Source organism: Canis lupus, chromosome X (genome assembly GCF_048164855.1).
Source record: "Canis lupus baileyi chromosome X, mCanLup2.hap1, whole genome shotgun sequence".
Classification (NCBI taxonomy): domain Eukaryota; kingdom Metazoa; phylum Chordata; class Mammalia; order Carnivora; family Canidae; genus Canis; species Canis lupus.
In genome coordinates, this window is record NC_132876.1 from 78,131,874 (window position 1) to 78,138,921 (window position 7,048).

Sequence of the window (7,048 nt, forward strand, 5' to 3'; positions counted from 1 at the left end):
CTAAATGTGAGACAAGAATCCATCAAAATCCTCAAGGAGAACACAGGCCTTTTTGAACTTGGCGACAACAACTTAATGGAAGATACATCTATGACGGCAAGGGAAACAAAAGTAGACATGAACTATTCAGACTTATTCAACGTATAAAGCTTCTGCACGGCGAAAGAAACAGTCCACAAAACTAAAAGACAACCTACAGAATGGGAGAAGATATTTGCAAATGACATATCAGATAAAGGGCTAGTATCCAAGATCTATAAAGAACTTATTCAACTCAACAGCAAAGAAACAAACAATCCAATCATGAAATGGGCAAAAGACATGAACAGAAATCTCACAGAGGAAGACATAGACATGGCCCACAAGCACATGAGAAAATGATCGGCATCTCTTGCCATCAGGGAAATACAAAACAAAACCACAATGAGATGTGCCCTCATACCGGTGAGAATCGTGAAAATTAACAAGACAGGAAACAAATGTTGGAGAGGATGTGGAGAAAGGGGAACCCTCTTGCACTGTTGGTGGGAATGTGAACTGGTACAACCACTCTGGAAAACTGTGTGGAGGTTCCTCAAAGAGTGAAAAATAGATCTGCCCTACGACCCAGCAATTGCACTGTTGGGGATTTACCCCAAAGATACAGATGCAGTGAATCCCCGGGACACCTGTATCCCAATGGTTATAGCAGCAATGTCCACAATAGCCAAACTGTGCAAGGAGCCTCAGTGTCCATCGAAAGAATGGATAAAGAAGATGTGGTGTATGTATACAGTGGAATATTAATTACTCAGACATTAGAAACGACATATACCCACCATTTGCTTCGATGTGGATGGAAGTTGAGGGTATTATGCTGAGTGAAGCAAGTCAATCGGAGAAGGACAAACATTATATGGTCTCATTCATTTGGAAAATATAAAAATAGTGAAAGGGACTAAAGGGGAAAGGAGAGAAATTGAGTGGGAAATATCAGTGAGGGTGACAGAGCTTGAGTTACTCCTAACTCTGGGAAATGTACAAGGGGTGGTGGAAAGGGAGGTGGGCGGGGCTTGGGGTGAATGGCTGACGGGCACTGAGGGGGGCACTTGATGGGAGGAGTACTGGATGTTATGCTATATGTTGGCAAATTTAACTCCAATAAAAATATACAAAAAATAGTTCATTCCTTTTATTGCTGAGTAGAACTCTGTGCAATGGATGTATCATAGGTTGCTTAGCCATTCATCTGTTTGAAGGACATCAGGGCTGTTTCTAGTTTTTGGCTATTACCAACAATGTTGCTATGAGCATTTTTTATACGGAATTTTGGCAAATATTAATTTTTATTTATATGGTGTAAATGCCCAAGAGTAAAATGTCTAGGACGTACAGTTACTGTCTATTTAGTTTTTAAGAAATTACCAAACTGTATTGCAGAGTGGCAATGTCATTTTATGTTTCCAAGAAATACACATGAGTATAAGTGCTCCAGATTCTCCACACCTTCACCAGCATTTGGTATTGTCAGTATTATTTTGTTATTATTTTGGCCGGTGTGGCAAATATGTAGTGCTAGTTCATTGTCATTTTAATATGCTTTCTTAATGGCTAATGGTGTTTGTTATCTTTTTAGAGATTATTTGCCACATTATATCCTCTGCAGTGACATGGCTGTTCATGTTTTTGTCCACTTTCTAGTTGGCATATATACTTTTTAACTTTGGTCTCTTGAGAATTCTTTATATATTCTAAATACTAATCCTTTGTCAAATATATGGTTTGAAATACATCCTCCCAGACGGTAGCTTGTCTTTTCAATTTTACATGGGCTTTCACAGAGCAAAAGTGTTTAATTTTGATGAGGTTCAGTTTATCAATTTTTCTCTTTGTGGATCATGCTTTTGGTTTCAAGCCTAAGGACTCATTTCCTAACCCGAGATTTCAAAGATTTTGCTATCTATTTAAAATTTTTGTTATTGCCTTATGTTTTCCTTTTATGTTCATAATTTATCTTTTAAATTTTTTATTGGAGTTCAATTTGCCAACATTTAGCATAACACCCAGTGCTCATCCCGCCAAGTGCCCCCGCTCAGTGCCGATCACCCAGTCACCCAAACCCCCCCGCCCACCTCCCCTTCCACTACCCCTTGTTCATTTCCCAGAGTTTAGGGGTCTCTCATGTTTTGTCACCCTCACTGATATTTTCACTCATTTTCTCTCCTTTCCCTTTATTCCCTTTCACGAATTATTATATTCCCCAAATGAATGAGACCATAAAATGTTTGTCCTTTTCCGATTGACTTATTTCACTCAGCATAATACCCTCCAGTCCCATCCACGTTGAAGCAAATGGTGGGTATTTCTCGTTTCTAATGGCTGAGTAATATTCCATTTTATACATATACCACATCTTCTTTATCCAATCATCTTTCGATGGACACCGAGGCTCCTTCCAGTTTGGCTATTGTGGACATTGCTGCTATAAACATCAGGGTGCAGGTGTCCCGGCGTTTCACTGCATCTGTATATTTGGGGTAAATCCCCAGCAGCGCAATTGCTGGGTCCTAGGGCAGATCTATTTTTCACTCTTTGAGGAACCTCCACACAGTCTTCCAGAGTGGCTGCAACAGTTCACATTCCCACCAACAGTGCAAGAGGGTTCCCCTTTCTCCACATGCTCTCCAACATTTGTGGTTTCCTGCCTTGTTAATTTTCCCCATTCGCACTGGTGTGAGGTGGTATCTCATTGTGGTTTTGATTGGTATTTCCCTGATGGCCAGTGATGCGGAGCATTTTCTCATGTGCTTGTTGGCCCTGCCTATGTCTTCCTCTGTGAGATTTCTGTTCATGTCTTTTGCCCATTTCATGATTGGATTGTTTGTTTCTTTGCTGTTGAGTTGAATAAGTTCTTTATAGATCTCGGATACTAGCCCTTTATCTGATAGGTCATTTGCAAACATCTTCTCCCAATCTGTAGGTTTTCTTTTAGTTTTGTGGACTGTTTCTTTTGCTCTGCAGAAGCTTTTTATCTTGATGAAGTCCCAATGATTCATTTCTGCTTTTGTTTCTCTTGCCTTCATGGATGTATCTTGCAAGAAGTTGCTCTGGCCAAGTTCAAAAGGGTGTTGCCTGTGTTCTCCTCTAGGATTTTGATGGATTCTTATCTCACATTTAGATCTTTCATCCATTTTGAGTTTATCTTTGTGTATGGTGTAAGAGAATGGTCTAGTTTCGTTCTTCTGCATGTGGCTGTCCAATTTTCCCAGCACCATTTATTGAAGAGACTGTCCTTTTTCCAGTGGATAGTCTTTCCTGCTTTGTCAAATCATAATTTGTTTTGAATGAACTTTTATATAATGTGTGAAGTTTAAGTCATGATTTATTTTTTGGACCTGTGGAAGTCCTGGTGCTAGTTGCTCTAGTACCATTTGTTGAAAACGCCATCCTTCTTCCATTGAATTGCTTTTGCACTCTTGTCAAAATTCAAGTCAGCATTTTTGTGTGAATCTATTTGAGGATTCTTGAACTAGTCCACTTATGCAAGTGTCTATCCCTCAGCCAACACCATACTGTTTTGATTACTGGAGCTAAATAATAATATACCAATAATATATGAATGTATTGGTAGAATAATTCCTTCCACTTTATTCTTTTTGAGGAGTTGTTGTTGTCTTGAATATTTGTAGCATATTTTATTACATGGTAATCTTTTCATTTAAGTTTATTCTTTTCTGGATCATTGTTGAATCAGATGCAGTTGAAAGAAATAATACACAGAGAGCCCAGTTGCCATCTGCTCAATTTCTTCCAATGGTAATATCTCACAAAACTATAATATAGTGACAAGGATATCAACCTTGATATAGGCAGGCTACAAAACATTTCCATCACAGGGATCTGTCATATTACCTTTTTAATTTTTTTTTTTAACAACCGGACCCACTTTCTTTCCACTCTTAACATTCCTCAACCTGGCAGCCATCAGCCTGTGTCACATTTATTTTGTAATTTTAAGAATGGAATAATCCTGTATGTAACCTTCTGATATTGGCTTTTTTTCACTTACCATCATTCTCTGGCAATCTGCAAATAGAATTGCATATGTAAATAGTTCATTTCTTACTGGTGAGCAATATTCCATGGCATGGGTACACCATAATCTGTGTAGCCATTTACCCACTGAATCCTTCAGAGGGTCCTTCCCAGGATTTGGCTATTTCAGATAAAGCTGCTATAAACATTTGTGCACAGATTTCTGTGTGAAAAATAGTTTTCATTATTCTGGAACAAATGACCAGAACTACAATCCTCCCACTTTATTCTTTTTTTCTCCACAGTGCTCAAATTTTATTTTTTATTTTATTATTTTATTTTTAAATTTAAATTCAATTAATTAACATATAGTTTGTTACTAGTTTCAAAGGTAGAGTTCAGTGTTTCATCAGCCATATATAACACCTAGTGCTCATTATATCATGTGCCCTCCTTCATGCCCATCACCAGTTATCCCATCCCCACCCCCCCTTCCCCTACAGCAACCCTCAGTTTGTTTCCTATGATTAAGAGTCTTTTATGATTTGTCTCCCTCTGTAGTTTCATCTTGTTTAATTTTTCCCTCTCTTCCTCTGTGCTCCTGTATTTTGTTCCTTAAATCCCACATACGAATGAAATAATATGATTTATGAGTCATCATGCCTTCCCATTTGTAAAATTATGATTCTTATAGTGGTTATTAGTTTTATGGCAGCATACTAACAACATTTTCCAGGTTTTTTGAGATATAATTGATATATAACAAATTATGATTAGTATAAGCTTTTCAATTTGCTCCAGATTGTAAATTGTAAGTGGAATGAAGCATCATTTCCAGTTGATAAACATACCCACAGATAATGTGATATCTCTTAAATTAAGATGTGTCAATTAAGCCAATAAACAATGGCAATAGGAAAACTATTGATAAAATATAACCAGGGAATGTTCATCTTAATACACACACACACACACACACACACACACACACATTTTTTAAGCAAAAAGACAATTATTTGAAAGAGGACAAATGGTAACCAGCTACCAGGAAAACAGGTAATGAGCTTGGTCAGGAGTACTTTTTTAAAGCCCACAATATAACTAGAAAGATGAAAAGAAGAATAGAGGAGAGTTTCAGTCCTATAGGAAGATATCCCAATAGCCTGTACCAAGGTCATACCTTCTGATCAAGAGATTATAAAAGCCATAAATAAAATCATCACCATGGGAAATGACAGACAGTGACTTTGAATACACAAGTAGAAAGGATATTGGTAAGAATAAGCATTCTGTGCCTTCAGGCTTTGGTGGATAGTTGGATCCCCCAAAACACAAGCAAAGACTGAAATCCAAAGGAAAATTACTGTGAAGAAATAAAATAACTTTACAAATAAAAAATTAAATTAAATTAAATTAAATTAAATAACTTTACATGTCAAAAGTTTGGTGGCTTTAGAGAAATTCAGGTAATAATTTGCACATGTTATCAAGAAAGCTGGATGATACAATAAGCCATAAGTAAAGGAAATAGTTTCAGTAAATAGGCAGATGTGGTATTTAGTAAACTTAATGCCTAAAAGTACAATATTCCCTGAGATAGAACATAATGGACATGTTTGCCAAAAGTAAAGACCAATGAATGCTAGTGAGATGCAAAAATAAACCATAACATTTTGATAGGTGTTTTTCTGTCTCATTCTAATGTGAGCATCTTTAATAACATACTCCCAAGTATAGAGTTAACACTTAGGGGCTGGTTGATTTGATGTAACTGGCACTGAAAAGCACAGTTCTTTGAAGAAAAAGTCACCATATTTTCTTATTAAATTTCATGAAGCCTCATGAAATACAGAGAATAAAACAGTTTCATTTTATTTTTCATCCTCTGCTTTCTCCAATGGGTCTTTTTTGGTTGATAATCCTTACGTTTCATTTAGGTTTTTACTGTCTTCAATTATCTTACTTTTAGCTCCTTGTCTGTCATTTGGCTATACCAAAATGCCAGGTAAGTTCTGAGTCATTTGCACAACCGTGGACCAATGTAGAGCGTTTCCATCTAAATGAGTCTTCACCAGCAGGCCAGCTGTGTGTGGTCACTTCTGGAATGCGGAGGGTGGGCCCTGCCACCAGAGACCATTTGAAGCATAGCAGCTCACACTGGCACTCAGCTTCCTTGTCGCTGGGCTCCTGACCAGACAAGTTGTGAGATTGCCACCCAGGCAGTTGCAGCAAAGGGCCCTGATTGACTGCCAGGGAGAAGGCAGGAACCCCGTGGGTCTGCTGCTCTGCTCTGCAGCGCCCTGTGCTCTCCCTGGAGGAGGAGCCAGAGGACAGGGTGGCAGAGCTGCCAGCAGTGTCTGAGGGCTTGTGGCCAGGAGGTGTGGGCATAGGTGCCAAGCTGAGCGCTGATTTTGTATCCTCAGACCTGACTGAAACTCATTTCTTTTTGCTTTTTGTTTGTTTGTTTGGTTGGTTCTGTGTGTGTCTGTTGTAGATTTCTTGGCATTTTCTTTATTTTTATTTTTTATTTTTTTTAATTTTTATTTATTTATGATAGTCACACAGAGAGAGAGAGAGAGAGAGAGAGAGAGAGAGAGGCAGAGACACAGGCAGAGGGAGAAGCAGGCTCCATGCACCGGGAGCCCGACGTGGGATTCGATCCAGGGTCTCCTGGATCGCGCCCTGGGCCAAAGGCAGGCGTCAAACCGCTGCGCCACCCAGGGATCCCCTTTATTTTTTAATTTAAATTCGATTAGTATAACACCCAGTGCTCATCACATTACGTGCTTTCCTTAATGCCTGTCACTCAATACATTTTCTATATAGACAATATTATCTACAATTAGGGGCAGTTTTATTTCTTCTTTTCCCATCAATATGCTTTTAATTAGTTTTATTATCTTATTTTAAGGGCTAAGTTTTGTTTTGTTTTGTTTTGTTTTGTTTTGTTTGAGCAAGAGTAGAGAGATCAGACATCATTTCCTTCTTTTCAAACTTAGTTGTAGACAGCCTTAGCTGTAGGATTGTTTGTTTG

The 7,048-nt window shown here is 38.3% G+C and overlaps 1 pseudogene; it reads right to left on the reverse strand.

Annotated features, from left to right (window-relative positions):
- Nucleotides 1-4,671: 4,671 nt before the first annotated feature.
- Nucleotides 4,672-5,827, reverse strand: LOC140628510 (probable G-protein coupled receptor 160; annotated as a pseudogene).
- Between the last annotated feature and the right edge of the window lie 1,221 nt (nt 5,828-7,048).